The sequence below is a fragment of the Spermophilus citellus genome (genome assembly GCF_964194105.1).
Source record: "Spermophilus citellus genome assembly, chromosome: 12".
Lineage (NCBI taxonomy): Eukaryota > Metazoa > Chordata > Mammalia > Rodentia > Sciuridae > Spermophilus > Spermophilus citellus.
The window spans coordinates 103,138,862-103,159,371 of record NC_138198.1 but is presented as its reverse complement, the minus strand read 5'-3'; the positions used below and the strand labels follow the sequence as shown (position 1 = coordinate 103,159,371).

At 41.8% G+C, this 20,510-nt stretch overlaps 1 long non-coding RNA gene and 1 pseudogene across 2 annotated transcripts in view; both read left to right on the top strand.

Annotated features, from left to right (window-relative positions):
• The window catches only part of LOC308631726, a 63,940-nt gene that overhangs the window by 41,278 nt on the left and 2,152 nt on the right, over nucleotides 1-20,510 (top strand). The gene's annotated exons all lie outside the window — the stretch shown is intronic.
• On the top strand, nucleotides 15,245-16,041 carry LOC308631558 (translationally-controlled tumor protein-like; annotated as a pseudogene). The gene has a single exon. The product of its transcript is annotated as a translationally-controlled tumor protein-like (transcript).

Here is a 20,510-nt window from a genome sequence, read left to right as displayed (position 1 = left end):
GTAACCATGGAAAGCAATTTAATATCTGAGTCATTTCTTAATTGTTAAAATGACTAAAACAGCACCTACTCTAACTCACAGTACTGCTGAGACTTAAATGGGATAGATAATAGATATGAGAATCTGAATTATATAACACATTATAAAGAATTATGAAAAGTAATAAGCACTGATAGATCAAGCAGTCATGGGAATTTATAATATGAGGAACACTGAATTATCAATGCTGACAGATTTAGAAGAATCAGAAGTCATTATGTGGCCCTTCAGAAAGCTGATAACAGAATTAAGATATCTGTTTACTCACTTATGCAATGACATGATAAGGACATACTAAGTGGCTGTGAGCAGAAATAAATTTTCTATCCTCATCTAGCTCAGTCTGGTGGGGGACCTGATAAAGGTGGTGATGGATATAGATATTCATAAGATGCTGCAAAAGCAGAGATATATCTGACCCAGGAGAGGGAAGTATTAAATGGCCTTCCTGGAAGAGGTGACCACCAAAACAAGGCTTGAAGAACAAACAGGAGCAAGATAATGGAAGAAAAGAGTCTATTTCAGGAAGAAGAAATAGCATATCTAAGGGCATTTGGATTCAAAATGCAATCTCTTTATAGCGAATTTTTAGCAGTTATATGTAGATGTGGAAACCTACTGATTTACTGGATAGTTACATGCACACCAGAATACTGAGTGTTTTGTGTAAGGTTATGAGCCACACTAAACAGCATGAAAGCTCTCTCCTCTCCAATGGATTCCCTAGTTCATTTAGTTCAGCAGTTCTTTAATTTGAGCATGAATCAGAATCACTTAGAAGGCTTGTAAAAAGAAAGATCGATGGGCTGATCGCTGAGTTATTGATTCTGTAGGTCTGACATAGTCCTATATATACTACACTTCTTTTTTTCTCCTATATCTTGCCCGCCTCCCCAGTTCTAGGGATTGAACCCATGGGTGCTCTACCACTGTGCTTTTTATTTTGAGACAGGGCCTTGCTAAGTTGCCCAGCCTCCAACTTTATGATCACCTGCCTCAGCCTCCGCAGTCGCTGTGATTACAAATGTGCACCATCATGCCCGGCTACACTCTGCATTTCCCAGGTGACAATGGTGCTGCTCTGGGAACTACTGGAAACAGTGCTCTAGTCCAACCTTTTCTTCCAGATGAGTAACTGAGAGGTAGAGAGGAAGTTATTATTAACTAGTCTTATCTCCAGGGCGTCCTTCTCCTCAAGAATCCCAAATCTCGGTGATCTCACTTTCAATCACCCATAAGGTAAAGTAACTGGTTGTGCCAATCTACATTAGAACTCACTTTTAAAGAAAAAAAAAACATTTTAAACTAAGGGGCTGCAACTTTAAAAGTGAATTCAGGCAGGTACCTCGGCAGGCGGGTCCCAACATGCCCATGATCAGGGCCCACTCTGCCCGGATATCCTGCTTTGCAGGCGGTGGCCACCCAGTCGCAGGAGAACCCGGTACGCGCTCCCACGCTGAGTGACTGGGTCTGAAGCCACGCCAACACAGTGCGACTCCGGGTCCGCGGCCGCCCCTTTGAGTTTGAGAAGCTTTTTGGCACCGCCAGAGGCGGTTTTGTTCTGAGAACCGTGGGTCCCACGCAATGTGACAGTTTAATAATTGCCGCAAACGCGACTTTACTGAGGTACCTGGGATTAAGGCTGTTGTTGGGACCGGAAGAGTAACGCCCAGCCGCAAGGTACCCAGCTTCCGGCCATCAAGTGTCCCACCCTTCTCCTTCCCCCACTTTCTCCCGCCCAGCCCAGAACGTCCCTCAAAACCTTCCCAGCTGCAACAGTTCCGTCCGCCTGAAGGTTCTCAAGCAAGGTCAGGGACTTCCACCTTTCCTCTCTCGTCCAAGAGGGATTTTTAAAGCTTGTTTAGTTCTCTGGGTCTTGTAGTTTATAGTGTCTCCGTGGTGTCTGTCTTGCTTTCTGCAGTCTAAGGCTTAATATAACAACTGTTATTATTAACTATTGATAATAGATAAGTGAACGATGCTGAGCCCTTTAGTTTATTATTAATCGTGAGTCTTCAATCTACCTGTTTTTTTTTTTTTTTTTTTTTAACTAGACATCGTGGCATGGATAGCACAAACTTTGTACCCTCCAGGAATTTAAATATAATGTTGGGAAGGGAAGACAAATGCCACAGGTAGATTTCACAAGCCACTCTACTCCATTTCTCTGGAGGTGTGTCTAGGAATAATTCAGACTGAATCCATGTTGCCATCTGTGAATGTTGGGGGAAAAGGGGTCAATAGAAGCTTCAGAAAGGAAGTGTGGCTTGAAGTGCACTTAGGAGGGCTGGGTAGCCATTAGCTAGGTGAACAGAAAAGGGACTTTCTGGTTGGAAGTGGAATAGGAGATAAGTGAGGTGAGGAACAGCATGACCAACGTGGATGGAGGGGAGGCTCACATTGGTGGGAAGTGCATGTCAATACGTGAAACCTCAGAGTCCTGCCTTTGAATGTGACCAGTAGCCTCGGTAAAACCACAGTATGTGATCTCCCTTCCCTAATTTTAGGCCCCACCTGAGACCTAGAATAGAGACTGAGTAATGAAGTCTTAAGGGCTGCCTTTTCTACTTCCCTCAGAGCCACTGGAAAATGGCACATGGTCTGGGCAAATACATGAGGTTCAAACCAGGAAACAGGAAGCTGTCTGGGGAAGCCACATAATAGGAGAGGACATTTGTCTTCTGTGGTGATCTTTCTGATTAAGAAAACTATGTCTAAACATGGTTAATAGCTTAGTCAACACCAGTGAAGCAGGCTGAAGAAATGTCAGTTTCGATGGGTTCTTAGTTAATAATCAGAGCAGGGCTAGAAGGGAAAGATACAATATAATAATCCAAGCAGAAGAGAAAGCATTCCCAGGGAGGGCTGATTTTTATGAAAAAATACTTCATTTATTAATATTTCATTTATTATAATAGACTTTTCTTTCTGAAAAGGTAATGAAACCTATAATATTGCTTCAAAGGAGAACTGTGAAGTCATTTTAAAATTCAGGACACAGAAAGCATTAATGAAGACCTGCTGGGGGAAGGGAGTAGGAGTAGGCATCTTCTCACATCTGGTATGAAATTGATGGCTTTCTTCTCATTTGTATTGGAAACTCTGGATGAAAGATGGCGAAGACCAGGAAGACCACTGAGTGCTTTGGCCTTCTCCTCCCAATTCTCCTCTCTAAATGCTATATTAATTTCTCTTCTTTTCATCACTTTGTAGATTCTTTGGGCTACTAAATTATTCCTTTAAAATGAAATAGACCTTACTGGAAAGAGGAAGAATGATAGGAGGGCAATGAAGAGAGATCAGAAGGATTCCAAGGATTGGGGCATTGTTTTTTTTTTTTATTTATTGGATGTTCACAACATTACAAAGCTCATGACAAATCGTATTTCATACATTAAAATCAATTGGGTTATGAACTCCCATTTTTACCCCAAATACAGATTGCAGAATCACATCGGTTACACATCACATTTTTACATACTGCCATATTAGTGACTGTTGTATTCTGCTACCTTTCCTATCCTCTAATATCCCCCCTCCCCTCCCCTCCCATCTTCTCTCTCTACCCCATCTACTGAAATTCATTTCCCTCCATGTTTGTTATCCCATTCCCCTCGTAAACTCTTATATGTAATTTTGTATAACAATGAGGGTCTCCCTCCATTTCCATGTGATTTCCCTTTTTTTCTCCCTTTCCCTCCCGCCTCATGTCTCTATTTAATGCTAATCTTTTCTTCCTGCTCAGACTCTCTGTTCTGCTCTTAGTTGCTCTCATTATATCAAAGAAGACATTTGGTATTTGTTTTTTAGGGATTGGCTAGCTTCACTAAGCATAATCTGCTCTAGTGCCATCCATTTCCCTGCAAATTCCGTGATTTTGTCATTTTTTAGTGCTGTGTAATACTCCATGGTGTATAAATGCCACATTTTTTTTTATCCATTCATCTATTGAAGGGCATCTGGGTTGATTCCACAGTCTAGCAATTGTGAATTGTGCTGCTATGAACATCGATGTGGCAGTATCCCTGTAGTGTGCTCTTTTAAGGCCTTCAGGAAATAGTCCGAGTAGGGCAATAGCTGGGTCAAATGGTGGTTCCATTCCCAGCTTTCCCAGGAATCTCCATACTGCTTTCCAAATTGGCCGGACCCGTTTGCAGTCCCACCAGCAGTGTACAAGAGTACCCTTTTCCCCACATCCTCGCCAGCACTTGTTGTTGTTTGACTTCATCATGGCTGTGGGGCATTGTTTTTTTTTTGTATTGGGAATTGAATCCCAGGGCACTTTACCATTGAGCTACATCCCCCAATTTTTGAAAAGTTTGAGACAGGGTCTCCCTAAGTTGCTGAAGCTGGCCATGAACTTGTAATCCTCCTGCTTCAGCCTCCTGAGTTGCTGGCATTACAGGTGTGAGTCACCACACCCTGGCTGGTTTGGGGCATCTTGAGGGAGGGAGCCTGAGCTGATCTTCAGGAAGACCCCTGGGTGTGGGAGGACCTTGAAGGGGCATCAACAAGGAGCTTGGAGCACACTAGTCATAAATTTTGTATAATGTGCAGTCAGTGATAATTATACAGAAAACATTGTGTAGTGCCAGATATCATGAGGGGACTGTTTCAGAACTGGTGATGGTGTTCTAGCTTTCTTTTGAGACCTAACAAGCTATCAAAACTTAGAGACTTAGTTAAAAAATTTTTGAGCACTCTCTTAGCATGGTGGGAGAAAGTACAGACTCTGGAGTCAGAATGGTATCATATCTTCCCACCTAAATGGCCTTGCAATTGCCACTTAGCCTCTCCAAGTGTCAGTTTTCACATCTGTAGAACAGGAAAACTTCCTTATGGGATTTTATGAGGTTTAAGTGACATCATATATCTAAGTGCTCATTAAACTATGTTGGTGCTAGTATTGTTTTTATTTCTATGGGAACAATATCTCCACGTGTTGGTGCACAAAGCTGTAGCAGGTGTAGTTCCTGTTCTCAAGCATCTTAGTGAGACAAATCTACAATACCGATGGGTACTATAACAATGCACAGTAGCTGTGGCAGGTGCTGGCTTAGTATAGGAGTTTACTGGATGGGAAAGGACATGATCCCAGACTTTATATTAGGTGAATGTGATAAAGGAATAGAAGAACATTCCAGGCTGCAGGGAAAGCAGAGGAGATGAGGAAATAGAACTTAAGGGATACTGTAGGGGTATCAAATAAGGTCCTTGTTGGGGAGGGAGGTTAGTTGAGCCTGGAGAACAAGTTGGACGGACTAGAAGTTTTGAAATTCCATCCTAAGCCCTTTATCCTGTTTGCCAGTTTCTTTTCATACTTTTCTACTGAAATATTTTAAAAAGAGCTGGATGGAGTCCAAAGTGACCACTGCTAGTAAGACATTTAATTGAAGTGTCATATTTCACCTCAGAAATTCACAATTTAAAAATTTTGCCCATTGATGTCTCCATGTTTATTATTTTATTTTATTTTATTTTATTTTTTAAAATATTTTTTTAGTTGTAGTTGAACACAATACCTTTATTTTATTTACTTATTTTTATGTGGTGTTGAGGATCGAACCCAGTGCCTCACACGAGTGCCTCACACGAGTGAGGCAAGCACTCTACCGCTGAGCCACAACCCCAGCCCTCTATTATTATTTTTTAAATATTTTTTTGGACACAATACCTTTATTTATTTATTTTTATGTGGTGCTGAGGATCAAACCCAGGACCTTGCACACGCTAGGCGAGCGCTCTACCACTGCACCACAGCCCCAATCCTGCTTCCCATCCATGTTCTTGAGCATCCTCTCCTCCCTTCCCAACAATCCTGTGAGATTCTGCAAATCCTTCTGATGAGTTTACATATGGCCTAAGGTAACCATTGTCCATTTCTATAGCTTATTATAAAAACATCTCTAGCAAATGCAATTAGTGAAAATGTGCAGATTATACAGTACTAGCCTAATTTTTAACACTTTAAATTAATCAAATAAATGGCTTACAGACTTATTAAAATTAAGGGTAAGTCTATAGTCTTAGTTATGCTGGGATTTAGTTTATTTTTATATGTGCTTTACCACTGAGCCATAACCCCAACCCTCCATGTTTATTTTTAATGTAATCTTTTAAATTACTTATCACTGAGTAAAAGAGAAGGATCTGGGGTGATGTCCTTCAGATTCTTTTCCTCCAGGGTCATTATCACACACCATGGTAAGGACCCTGATCTTGGTGAAAGATGTGTGGCCATGTGGGGTTTGAGTGAGCCTAGACTGGAGTGAAAGCAACAGTCAAGCTGGGCATGATGCCACACAACTGTTATCTTAGTGACTTGAGTGGCTGAGGCAGGAGGATTACAAGTTCAAGGTCATCCTGGGAAACAGAACTTGTTTCAAAAAAAAAAAAAAGGCTGAGGTATAGCTCAGTGGTAGAAAGACCCAAGGTTCAAACCCCAGCACCAAGAAGAAGAAAAACATCCGTCAAATGTGGGTGGTGGGCATGGAGACTGATAGCGGTTACTGTAGGAACCTGGGCCAAAGGGCTCACCAGAAATGATGAGGAAGTGATATAGAGAAGATACCTCAGTGTCTGTAGGTCTGTGTTCAAATCCAGATGCTGTCACTTTGTGGATAGGTGACCTGGTGAAAGTGTGACCTTTCTCACCTTCAGACCTTTCTCAACTTGTAGGATGAAACTTTATCACAGCATCTGCTTGGGAGTTGGTAGGTAGGATTTTATTGGTTGGAAGCCTAGGAGTCTGCCTTCCTGATTCTCTTTTCCTTCTTTCTCTCCATGCTCCATGTCTTGCACCTCCAGTGTGATGGGATGAAAGCAGTAATACAGGGAAGGAAGCAATGGCTGTGCCTCCTCTTCCAACCCCTACTGTTAGTATTCCCTGTGTTCCTAACTCATTTAGTCTCAGTTCAGTTTTCACATCTATAGAGTGGGTACCACAGGATCCGAAGGAGGGAAAGACTTCAAGGAGGAGTGGAAATAGGGGTAACTGCACCCAGAGGTTGTTCATGAGATTCCACAAGATCCCCAAAGAGCTTTGGAGGCAGAATTTACTGTGGTAGGAAAAATTCCTCAGGAGTATTCTGATGAGATCATGTGTGAGTACTCAATAATATCTAAGTCATTTAAATTATTCTAAATATCTTGCATTTTTAAAATGGTCACACTCCCATCTCCCATTCAGCTCTGGTTGCTGTCCTCTTTTGAACTCTTTACAGATTAGCTTCACCGGGGACTTTCTGACTCACTGTCTCTACTTTTTAACCTCTCATTTTCTTTTAAATTCAAGACTGACTTTTTCTCCTACCACAGTAAATTCTGCCTCCAAAGGTCTTTGGGGGATCTTGTGGAATCTCATGGACAACCTTTGGGGCACAGTTACCCCTATTTCCACTCCCTCCTTGAAGTCTTTCCTTCCTTCGGATCCTGTGGTACCCACTGTTCTGGCTTTCCTCCTACCACTTTGGCCACTCCTTATTAACCTTTCTATGCCCTTTTTCTTCTGCTGCAGTTAAAGATGATTTTCTCCGAGGTCCCGTGATCATCTTCTTTACACTTCTCACTTTTCTCCTAGAATCGTTTTATTGACCCTTGGTTTGAACTGCCATCTGCAGCAAAAATCGTTCTCCTGAGTCTTACATCATTATAGTCAACTGCCTTGTGAGAGCCTCTACTTGGATCCCCTTGTCCCAAATCTTGCAACTTGCTTCTTTTCTGTTTCAAGTTTTAGAAAATGTCACTACCATTCATTGCCCTAGATGGCTATCCTTCCCTATTCCTTTTATCTTATTGTCCATGTGAAAGCAATCACTAAGTCCTAATTTCATCACCCAAAGTGCTCTAGAATCTCTTGTTTTATCCACTATAGTGTTATTCTCTTGGATCAGATTTCCATCATCTCATTTGGGCTAATACCTAGGCTTTTTACTAGTGTCTCTAGTTGAAGAACTACTCATTCTCTCTAAATTGCTGGAGTTGCTCCCCTACCTGGAACTTTCCAGTGGCTCTCCATTGTCCTTAAGACAAAGACCACACTCCTGTACACGTTTACAATGTAAGGTGCTCATACTGTGGCCTTGCTTACCTTCCTAGCCATACCCCTCACTATTCCTTCAAGGCTCCAAACACACTGAACACCTTGCAGTTAATTGTACAGCTTATATTCAGATCTTGGTGCGCATTGGTTCTTTCAATGGTATCTTGCAACTCTTCCAACTCTTTTGTGAGGAAAATATACTAAGCCTCAGGCTCAGTTTCTCTTATGTTCCTTTGATAGTTCTTTCATGAACCTGTGCTCTTGCTGCACCTTGTAAAAACCTCTATGTTCTTAGTCTGTCAAACTTGGGACCTCATTAAGATTACTTTAATCTTAATGAGCTGTGAGAATGTAGACACTAAAGAGGTAAAAATTTTGTCATTTTCTATTTATTTGCTGTTTGTTTCAATTTGAGTACTACTCAGAGTATTAGGTAGATTGCTTCCATTTGCTTTTATTTGTCTTCAATGAACCAACATATTCTGGGCCCAAGAGCAGGCATAGATTGCTTGGTGATAAAGATGTAGAGAGGATTTCTGCCAGTTCCTGAGGATGATTATTCTACCAAATAGAAATAGGAGGCTCTGATTCCCTTTCCATGTATTCTCATTATCTCTGTCAGAAATTATGGGTTCATAATGACATAGAATCAAACTTTTCCCTCTGAAGTGTAGTCTGAGAGCTCAGAAAATGATATGATATTCTTTTTAAAAGTACCATTTCTCCCTCCCTCCCTCCCTCTTTCTTTCTTTCCCTTCCCTTCCCTTCCTCTCCTCCCCTCTCCCTCCCCCCTCTCTGTCTTTCTTTCTTTCCCTAGGATTGAACCTAAAGGCGCTTACCCACTGAGCCACACCCCCAGGCTTTTTAATTTTTTATTTCAAAATGGGGTCTTGCTAAGCTGCTTAGGGCCTCACTAAATTGCTGAGGCTGGCTTTGAATTTGTGATCTTCCTCCCTTAGCCTCCAGAATTGCTGGGATTACAGTCATGAGCCATTATGCCCAGCTAATACCATTTCTAATGTTATTTTCTCTTCTATATCATTAATAGAACACAACTTCCAACCCCTGAAGCACTTGAGTTAGCAATGTTTTTTTTTTTTTTTTTTTTTTTTTGATAAAGAATGCCTCCTTAATTTCTATGGCTCCCCCAGCTCTCATTTTATCCCTGGATATGTTGTGTTTCCTGAATTATTGCAGGGCTTTCTCACGCCACATTAGTGTGGATTTGTTTGTAGTTTCTAAGATGTTGGACTGTTAGAGCTTCGATGGAGCTCCATTAGTCTATTAAATTCCCACACCCCTTAGGCATGAGAAAAAACGCACTTAAAAAAGAAAAACAATCTCTCAGACCCCATTACAAGATCAGAATCTTAGAGTGGGCCCAGGAACCTACATGTTAAACTCCACTTCCCCAGTGATTCAGGTAATTAGCTCATTACTGGCCTAGGAAACCTATCTAAGTCTCAGACTTACAAGGAGAGAATGAAAGTTACATGCCTTGTCCAAGGTCATATGAACTGGTTGCAAGTCCAGAATTAGCACCAGGGATTTCTGACTATATTCTCATTCTTCCACAGACAGGTGGAAGACAAAGGTTCCTGTGGGACCTTTGTCTTTACATTCAGATCTTTGTAACATAGACTCCAGATTTACTTTAGTCATTATCGCTAAGTGGCCCTGCTTAACTGATCTCATGCCTGTGTCTAATCTGACCCAGTGAATAGATCCAAGCTGTCTTCATTACAGAGCATGGCATACTACAGCCTTTCAATAAATATTTGTTGAGTGAAGTCAATGAAGCAAGAAAGAATCTCAGGTGGTTTTGAATTAATGATCCAAGATGACATTATTCTTTTCCTAAGGTGGCAATACTCCAAGAAGGAATTGGGGAACCACCCATTCCTTGGCAAGGGAGGATGAATGATATTTTTCTGGATTTTAATCATGGGAAAGTTGGCAAGGGGGGAAGGCAAATGTAATTTTAAAAAGTCACATACAATTTAATTGCTGTGTTAAAGATTGATAGTTGTTCTCAAATTTTTTTTCCTTATGTGGTACTTGGGATTGAACCTAGGGGTGGTCTACCACTGAACTACATCCTAGGCTCCCCTTTTAAAATTTTTCATTTTGAGACATGGTCTTGCTGAGTTGCCAAGTCTGGCTTTGAACTTGTGATCCTCCTGCCTCAGCCTCATAAGTAGCTAGGACTACAGGCATGGTCACTGTGCTTGATTGACTTCTAATTTTTTTTTAAAATTTATTTATTTTATGTGGTGCTGAGGTTTGAACCCAGGACCTCACATGTGCTAGGCAAGTGCTGTACCACTGAGCCACAACCCAGCCCCAACTTCTAATTTTTAACTGAGAACATGGCTGCTAATAATAAGGACTACATTTTCCAGTGTCTCTTGGATCTAAGTTTGGGTGACTGGAATCTAAGTGGAACATGCAACAGCTTCAGATGCTTTCCTTAAAAGATGTGCCTCTTGCCCCTTTCTTCTGCATGCTTACCTGCATCTTGGATCACAGGTGTGATGGATGAATTGAGAACTGAGTTCTCAACCTTGACATGATTCACAATTTGGGATTGGATAATTTTTTCTGGTACTGTGGATAGGGGCTTGGATAATGCTTTGTCATCACAGAATATAGGACACTTAGCAGCATCCCTGGCCTCTACTCTTTAGATGCTGGTCACACCTGCTTCCCCAGTGGTGATAATCAGAAATATCTTCAGATATTTGTCAGTTGTCCTGTGGGAGGCAAAATCACCCTGAAGGACAGCTATAGATCAGGAGGTGCCCTTGGAATTGGTAGAAGGAGGCTGAGTCCCTGGGCTGGTAGAGCACAATCGTCATATCAGTCTCTGGCGGCCTACCTCTGTACTCCCACATGGAAGAGAAAAATATTTCTCTGGTTCAAGTCACTGTTGAGTTTATGTTACTTGCAGTCATACATAATCTAATAAATCCAATTGCTATTTTTCTTTAGCATCTATTGAAAACAAATCTCAATAAATTTATTTGATTGGGAGGCTATACAAACAGAATGAGAAAATATTGTAGGGGGCCATGAGTTTAAAGATGTTTAACTCAAATGTTAAGCATTAGTTGATTAGTTGGGACTCTTAGTTAAAAGGGCCAGTTATGCTTTCTACATTAGCTTAAGCAGAAAAGATGAGGATACTCACAATCAAAGAAAAACCTGCAGGAATCAAGGAATCTTGGAGGAGTTTAGGGACAGGAACCAGAGACCTGAGGCTTCTAGAACACCACCTCCCACAACCACTCTGTTTCTTTTAACCCATTGCCTCACTCTATCCTACTCCAGATGACTTTCTTTCACACAGTAGGGAATATGGCCATTGACAGCCTTAGTCTCACAGTCCCAACAGCCAGACCACCATCAGCTCCAGCTCCAGGACTGAGATCAGCATATACCCATCTTGATTAATCACTGTGCTTAAGGTGAAGTGCAGTGATTGTCCCACACTAGCTCATAGGGGCCCCCCTCTGTAGTCAGAAGTGACCAGAAGTGTCAGGGGTGTCAGGGGTGGGCACGGACTTGCCAAAGATAATAGCTATTTTGCCTCCTATGTCACACATTCCCTAACTCTCATATACACAATCTCAAAAATCTCAAACGTGTCCCCACTTAAAGTAATATTGCATTGTTCACACCTCCTTCCCTTGGGAGAGAACCAAGGTCTACTGAACACCATGTACCCTTCTCTCTCAGACCTGGGTGTGCTTCCCGTGCCTTGCAGAGGGATAAATATGTCACTCCAATGCGCCATGTGTAACCACAATGGGGGAGAAACAACAATAAAAACTCTCATTTAAAAAATCAGGAAATGTACAGGAGAGGACAGGCACTGGCCCAGAGGTTACCATATACTGCCTGTCAGGAATAGTGAGCAGTCAGTCAGTTTGTTAGCTCATTGTCTGGCCATGAGTGAGTCCTCTGTCAGCCCGTGTTTTTTCCCTGCTTATGGAGATCTCCCATCCAGGGTTCAGCTGGGCCGCCCCTGAGGAGCAGCAGGGAGGATTTGGCTGCTAGGTTTGTCTACTTAGAGTCCCCCTGCTCCCTGGCATGGGCTCTGGGGACTGGGGTTTGCCTTGGGAATGATAATCACAAGGTCCTGCTTGCTCAGCCTAGGGTTTCTCTAGCTTCATTAAATGGTGGCATTTTGGGGGCTCTACTGGTGGGTAAATAGTGATATTGAATTTGGGTCCTGGCCTTGTAGTTGTGTTTCTTAATTCATTTCCCTAGATCTCAGCTTCATAGCTTTATTGGCTTTTGCCTTACCTCCAGGGACAGAGGGAACTTATTTCCCACCAAGCCCCCTGGCATTTGGGTGGCGAGGGCAGGAGCACTGAACAAAGTCCAGCTAACCCTAGCTTTTCTTCCCAGCTGGCTCTGTCCTACTCAGTGGGGCCCCATGAAAGCATGTGGGAAACTCAGTGGGCACCCACTCTCACATCAGCCTCCGTCACTTGTCACTTGGAAGCACCTTAGGCTAAGAGATATGTAACTCAGAAAAAAGACTTAGAAAGTTGCCCTCATGGGCTCAGGCAGCAGACTCTGGGATATCTGGACAGAACATTCTGTGACTGTGAGTATTTGGAGCACGGTCTAGAAGGGGTCTGGGTCTCCTGGTGGCTCCCCTTTCCCTTGGCTCTGTGGGCTCCTTATTTATAGGAAAAGGCCAGAGGAAGGTCAGATTGGGAAAGTCTAGGGGGTAGGGACAGGGCCCTTCCTATTCAGGTCTATGTCAGTATTGTTTTTGTCCCTAAACTGCTCCCAAGTGAATGACACTTAATCACAAGCTGGAGCTGCCAATCCTTTTTTTTTTTTTTTTTTTTTTTTAAGTATTGGCAAGGAATGAATTTATAAAAGAAGGTGTTTGAGAAGGCCCTGGGGAATTAGATCTCCCTGTTTCTCTTAATCCTCCCAGGTAGCCGATTCCTAGTCAGAACATTAGTTTTAGTACAGCTCAGGCAGAGATACCCAGCAGGTTCTGGGCTTTTTGGGGTTTGGGGGAGGGGGCGGGCAGGAGGCAGGATGAACCAGGTTAAGGGAGCATGAAAAGAAGCTGAAAACTATTGCTAAAAGTGGCAGTAGTAAAAATCCCTCTTACCTCACCTACTTCCCAGTCTCCTCTAGTTTACCCTATTGATAGAAGCCAACAGGCAAAGGAAAACTATGGGTTGTAGAATCCCAGCCCCAGCTGTTACACAACAGAGTATGAGAGGGCGAGTTTGGAGCTGAGATCTAGTAAATAGCTTACTAACCTGCATGGGTAGGGAGCATGGCCATTCAACCTCCAGTGGAGTCTTGGAACATTGGCTAAAAAGAGAAAGAGACACCTCAGCATGCCCATATATCCTGCTTTAGTGTAAGAAGGAAAAAAGTAGTCAGAACTCTCTAATATCATGACTTTTTTTCCTATCAAGCCTCCCCTAAATTTTTTTAAAAATAATATCTTTATCTTATTTATTTATTTTTATGTGGGGCTGAGAAATGAACCCAGGGCCTGTGCTAGGTGAGTGCTCTACCATTGAGCCACAACCCCAGACCTCCCCTAAATCTTTAGCTGTTGGGACACATGGTTTGTGTCACAGTATGTATAACATCAGTTCATAGTTTAGCCATGTGTGGCAAAGACTGTCAGATTTCTGCTGTTTCTTGAGTCAGCCTGTTCCATCTTCTAGAGTGTAATGTCTCTTGCAATATTTTTGTATCAATTTGGGTTATTGGTTGCCACAATAGAAACAGATTCTGATGAACTGAACTGAGTTTATTGTAAAGACGTGGGGACAGTTCATGACATCAAAGTAATAGTAACCTGGTCTTGAAAGTGAGAGAAACCAGGATGGCTTTCTCAAAACAACTCAAATTTTTCCAAGATCCTTAGGCATAATTTGGATAAATGCTCCTGGTTGAGAAACTTGTACAGCATATATGAGGTGCCTGGGGCTAGAACTTGAAAAATGGAGTCCACAGAAGAAATCCAGCCCTCAGGGGTGCTTTATTTGGCCAACGTAGTGTTAAAATATCTGAATTTGAAGCTGGAGGTGATGCATACTTGTAATCTTAGTGATGAGGAGGCTGAGGCCCTAAGAAACTTATTGAGACCTTATTATTATTTATAAATAAACAATATGGCTGGGCATGGTGGCACATGCCTGTATGACAGCAGATAGGGAGGCTGAGGCAGGAGGATCCTTAATTCAAAGGCAGCCTCAGCAAAATTGAGGTGCTAAGCAACTCACTGAGACCCTGTCTTTAAATAAAATACAAAATAGGGCTGGGGATGTGGCTCAGTGGTCAAGTGCCCCTGAGTTCAATCCCTGGTATCCCCCAAATTAAAATAAAATAAACACTATAAAGGGCTGGAGATATAGCTCAGTGGAAGAGTGCCCTCAGCCTCAATTCCCAGTACCAAAAAAGGGGACCCCCTCCAGAATTTGAAACTTTTAGTGAGGGGACACAGAATCCAATTTGCTATAGTCCCCACTGTTCCCCATAGCCCTATAATCAGATATTGTGTTTTTTTCATTGTTTATGACTGATGAGCACTTATATCTCCCAGAGCGTCATCCTGCATGTGGGCACACTGGCAGGCAGCTCACTTGTGCCAATGGTACTGACCCAGCACTGACTCTTCTTGAGACCCTTCTTCAGGTGCTGCCATCAGCACAACTTGATAATACATGAGGAAAGTCAGTCTCCTCTCTCTGTTGCTGTGCTATGATTATTTTAAAACATGATGGACTCAAAGTGCACAGGGACAGTGTTCCTGGGAAGGTATAAACTGATAGCTAATGTCTTTGAACTGATGGAGTTGAGACAGAAGCTCCAGAATCATCAAGCTCAGGCTCCAAATGGAACATGAGAGAAAAGGATTGGTATCCTTGAATTTGAAGGGAAGATTGGATTCTGCAGAAGTTGAGTTCCTGTTGGATGGCTCAGTACCATCCGAGTTACCTTGGAGATTTTATAACCTCTAAGATCTCAGGACTGAGTGCTAGTATTTGTGAGGACCACAAATACAAGTCATATATGCAATTTAGGATTTTATACTGTCCATGTAAAAAAGGGTTTAAAAAGTGAGATTAATACTGTGAAGCTTTTCTGCTCACTTCCCGCTCTGTCCTCCCTCCCAGCCCCGCTCAGGCTCCAATGGGCTAGCTCCTAGCTCTGAGCTCCTGCTAAACTAGCGCAGTTGCAATCAAGATTACCTACTGGACCGTATCACCCATGATGAGATGTTCTCCGACGTTTACAAGATCTGGGAGATCGTGCACGAGCTCTGCCTGGAGGTGGAGGGCAAGATGGTCATTAGGACAGAGGGTAACATTGATGACTCGCTCACTGGTGGAAATGCCACCACTGAAGGACCCGAGGGTGAAGGTACCCAAAGCACAGTAATCACTGGTGTTGATATTGTCATGAACCATCACTTTCAGGAAATCAGCTTCACAAAAGAAACATACAAGAAGTACATCAAAGATTACATGAAAACGATGAAAGGCAAACTTGAAGAACAGAGACCAGAGAGAGTAAAACCTTTTATGACAGGGGCTGCAGAACAAATCCAGCACATCCTTGCTGATTTAAAAAAAAAATTACTAGTTCTTCATTGGTGCAAACATGAATCCAGATGGCATGGTCACTCTCCTGGGCTACCGTGAAGATGACGTGACCTCATATATGATTTTCTTTAAGGATAGTTTATAAATGGAGAAATGTTAACAAATTTGGCAGTTACTTTGGATCTATCATCTGTCATCATAACTGGCTGTGCTTGTCATCCACACAACACCAGGACTTAAGACAAATAGAACTGATGTCATCTTGAGCACATTTATTTTGACCATGGTTATTTGGAGTGGAGGCATTGCTTTTTAAGAAAACATGTCATGTAGGTTGTCTAAAAATAAAGTGCATTTAAACTCTCTTGAGAGAAGTTCTCTTAGTTTAATACAAGTTTGAACTATATCCAGCCTGTAGTATTCCTGGAGAAGCTAGAGCCTGATTGTAGGCCACCAGTAGAAAGCTGACTGTCTTTAGATAACTCCTGCAGTGAAAACTACTTCTGCAACTGGAATCTAAAAAACAAGAATCAAAGTTTTAATTCTGACTTGTAATAAAGGGAAAGAGCATGCTCATAGCAGTATCAACATTTGAAGAGTGGAACCTTACATGTTGCATCACTTATAATGGAAGTAGTTAACCCTGGAAGAGGTTACTAAAAGAATAAAGAGACACTCAGTTGAAAGAAAAAAAAAAACCTTTGGAAATTCTTATCATTTTAACATTTAATCAATACAAAAATTGTTGATGTACTTTGCTTTTTTGTGAGTGCGTTTGAAATCCAGTGTGTACTTTACACATGGAGCAGATCTCAATTTGGACTAGGTTCATTTCAAAGTGATACATATTGCTAATTGCTACCTTAGTCAGCAGGCAGATTTAGCCCCTCACTGAGAGGCCAACATGGCCTCTCAGATTTTACCCAACATGGGGGTCTCAGAATGTAGAAAGGCCTCATTGTTGATTCTGTGGACTGCTTGCCTGTGCTTTTACTGCCCCAAGGTACACTTGCCTTTGGGCCACTGACTCATGTCCTAGCTGCCATTGTTTCCTGTGGTCTGAGGGACTTAATTTTAGCTGGGTTTCCTGGCACTGTGACAACTTTCCTCTGTGCTTCATTTCTTCCCTTTCAAGTCCTTGCCTGCCACTGCAGTATAATTCAAAGCTTCAATGGGCTGCAATCCAATGGACCTAACCCAAACAGGAAACTGGATTTCTCATTATTTATCTGAAACCGTGAACCAGAAAATGTTGGACACTTGTTTTTAGTGCTTCATTGAGTTGAAACTGAATCAAAACACAACTATTTCAAACAGCATCTCAAATATGGAATGATTTAGAAGCTTCAACTGTTAGCTCGAGATAATAAATTAGAACATGAATTGACCCTAAGCTTTCCTCACCTGATCATTATCACTAGAAGTAGGAAAGTTCCTCTTTTGCTTAGGATCTTGTTAGTCAGAAGCTACACAACCTTGTGTGGGGCTGGGACATCCTAAAGTACTCCAGGAGTATTCCAGCAAGTATTTCACAAACCATCTCTGTGTTAAAGGTCTTGGTGTAGATCTCTGTCTCAATCCCCTTTGTGAACCCCATAAGATACAGTCTTGCCTGTCGCCACATGGCTGTCTCCAATGTGGGCAAATAGGTACTATATGTGTGGTGGTTCTATATACTGTGTGTGCTGTAGATCACTGTACAAGACATATTAGCAGTCTGTTAATAGCCACTCCTTCTGCTTTTGTTCCAATATGGAAGAGCTCACCTGTTACAGCAAGAACATGACAATACCACATGCATGCGCTTCCAGACTCTTTTGCAGCTAGGAGTAGCTTTAAGACCCTGATGTGCCAGAAGGGCCTAAGTTAAAGTATTTTGAAGGAGCTTCTGGGAAAGACTTCTCTTGCTGTTTAAGGGAGAGAGGAGGAGAGGGAAGAGACAGAGACATGGGAGAAGAAATCTCTTTAACTCTCTTGCAACTCTGGTTGCTCTCTTCTTCTTGATGTGGTTGTGATGTTTGCAACGAGAGCAACTATTTTGACATTGCAAAGCAATAGGCCCAAGTATGAAAGTGGAGACTTATATGGATGATTTGAATGATGAAGAGGAGGGAAAGAGATTTTACCCTTGATGACGTAGTTGAGAAACTACATTAAACCTGGAAATTTCCTACTTCTAGGAACAAAATTCATATTGTCTAAACTATCTTTAATCAGGGATTCTGTTGCTTGAAGCCCAAAGCATTCTAACTGCATGGGTGCCTGGTATTTAATTTTGTATCTTGTCTTCTGCTTCTTGAAGGTCACTGGAATACTCTTCCTTCACCTTTGTTGCCTGGCTCTCTTGCCCATCCTCATCATCACATTAGTACTTTTATTTTTCAGTTCACCTCATAAAGTTCCTTTGAGGACAGAGACTATGACTTAATGATTCACTAGTGTAGCTCTCATTAATATTATTTAATAATTAGTCATTTCACACATATCAATGAATGAATGAATGAATGGGGACTATCAAGGAGGAGAATTATTAAAATGAAAAATGTATCTATCAAGGATCAGAAACTATGTATACACAGGAAGACAAATAGCTTGTGGGTACATAATCAGATAAAGGCCATTAGCTGCTTGATCTAAGCATGGCTTCATTTACTAAGTCCTAATACACAGTGCACCCATGTCCATCAAAGAGTCTCCCTTAATATCTGTTCCTGCCTCCAACCCCAGTGTGAAGACCCCTTCCTGTCTGCCTCTTCCCCCTAAGATTTAGTGTTTGACTTGCTACACCATCAGAAAGACATAAACTTGCTTTAAATATTAGCACCAACCACATTAATGCTACATACGCTTAGGTCAGTTCTGAGATGTGGAGTCTTTTCTTTTAGGTGGCTTCATGTATGTTTTCCATGACCCTACTGCACTTGTTTTAAAGTTTAAGAGCTGCAAAAGCATGTTATACATATACTCCTTTTTTTTAAAAGCCTATTATTTGCTGTATTTGTTATTTTTATTTTTAAAAATAGTTTTAGTTGTATATAGACACAATACCTTTATTTTATTTATTTATTTTATGTGGTGTTGATGATTGAACCCAGTGGCTCACATGTGCTAGGCAAGTGCTCTACTGCTGAGCCACAACCCCAACACTATTTGCTATATTTATTAACCCTTAAGTTCCTTCAGGATCAGCCTTGCTGATTTTTTTTTTTAAACAAATGAAAGTTTGCAGCCCTGACACTACCAGTCCTTATAATGGTCTCTGGTGGAGTGGTTTTGTCTATACAAGCTCAAGAAGGAGATGAAACTCTCAAGATCAAAGCCTTTGGAAGGAACTTGTTAGATAAGGGTGGAGGTTGAAAACATTCCTGTGCATAATACTTTGTTCTATATTTACTTACCACAGAAACATTCTCGCAGATTGTCTGTAAGAAGCCCCCATGCAATCTTGACCTATTCCATGCTAGTCGGGTATCATGGGTGTCTTAGTCTATTTTGTGATGCCAGAATACCAGAGTTATGAATGTTGGGAAATCCAATATCAAAGTGCCAGAATCTGGTGAGGGCCTTCTTGCTGTATAATCCATGGGACAAAGTGAGAGGAGATGTGTGTGTGGGCGGAGAAAGAACACACTCCTGTACTCCTGTGATAACTAGCCCACTCCCATGGTAAGGGCATTAAACCTTTCATGTGGCCAGAAGTCTCATGATCTAATCACCCTAACGATATAATCACCTCTTAAAGCCACTTGACACTGTTTTATTGGGGATTAAGTTTCTGACTTATTGACTTTGGGGGTATATACCACCATAATAGTGGGTAACATGCAAATTAGCACCTATAGCTCATAAAGATATGATGTTTGGAGCCTCAAACCCCCCAATCTTTTCTTTCTCACATGAAAGGGGCTATCTTTTGGATGGATCATGCTGGTAAATGTATTTTTCTGGAACAGTAGATAGGAGAGGGTTTGTTGTTACAGAGGATCATTCCATGGGGCATCCCATGATGGCTCTCTTTGTTTCCTGTTTGGGCTTCTTTGGAACTCCTCAGTGAGACTCATTGGAGTGCATTTACATTGCACCATGTTTTCTTTCAGTTCTGCTAACCAGGGTGAAAGGAGATGGCGGAGACAAGCGTGCCATGGCTTCAGATATAACATTCTAAGAAGAGGGTTGTCCTAGAGAGCTGACCCCTGAGGCATGCCACACCCAGGGCTGGCTCTGATGGAGGTGCCTGGAACTGTGGGACTGCATGGAAGTTGGCCCTTAAGACATGGATCTCACAGCACTAGGGACATGTCCTGAACATCTGTAAATGTCCTCATCCTCATCCTTGATCTGGGAGAACAATGGATGGTTAAGAGGACATTCAAGAGAATTAGGTCTGTCAATCTGAAAATTGAACAGGGTTTGCCCAACTACACATCTGGTGCTAGTACCAAGTTTAAGAAAGGAAAAAGGGCTCTAGCATGTCAGAATGTATGAGCTGTACATACTTATGTATGCAACTGTTCATATCCAAAATAGCTACAAAGACACATTATACAAAGCTGAGCTATGAATATAATTTATTAAAATACTTACATAGAAATTTGTTATACAGATAACAGAAAAAAATACAAATGCTCCCTAAGAATTCTCACTTAATTTTAGGATAATACTTAGTAACAAAAATAGCTTGAGAAAATAACATTTAAATAAGTCAATGTACAAGGTTTTAAAATGCTCCTATTGGCAGATATGTGTGAACGCTCCATGAGCACATCAAAGCTCTGTTCTGAAGGTCACCTTGGGTCTATTTTAGGGGTGTCTGGTTTTCTTCGCTGTGCCTG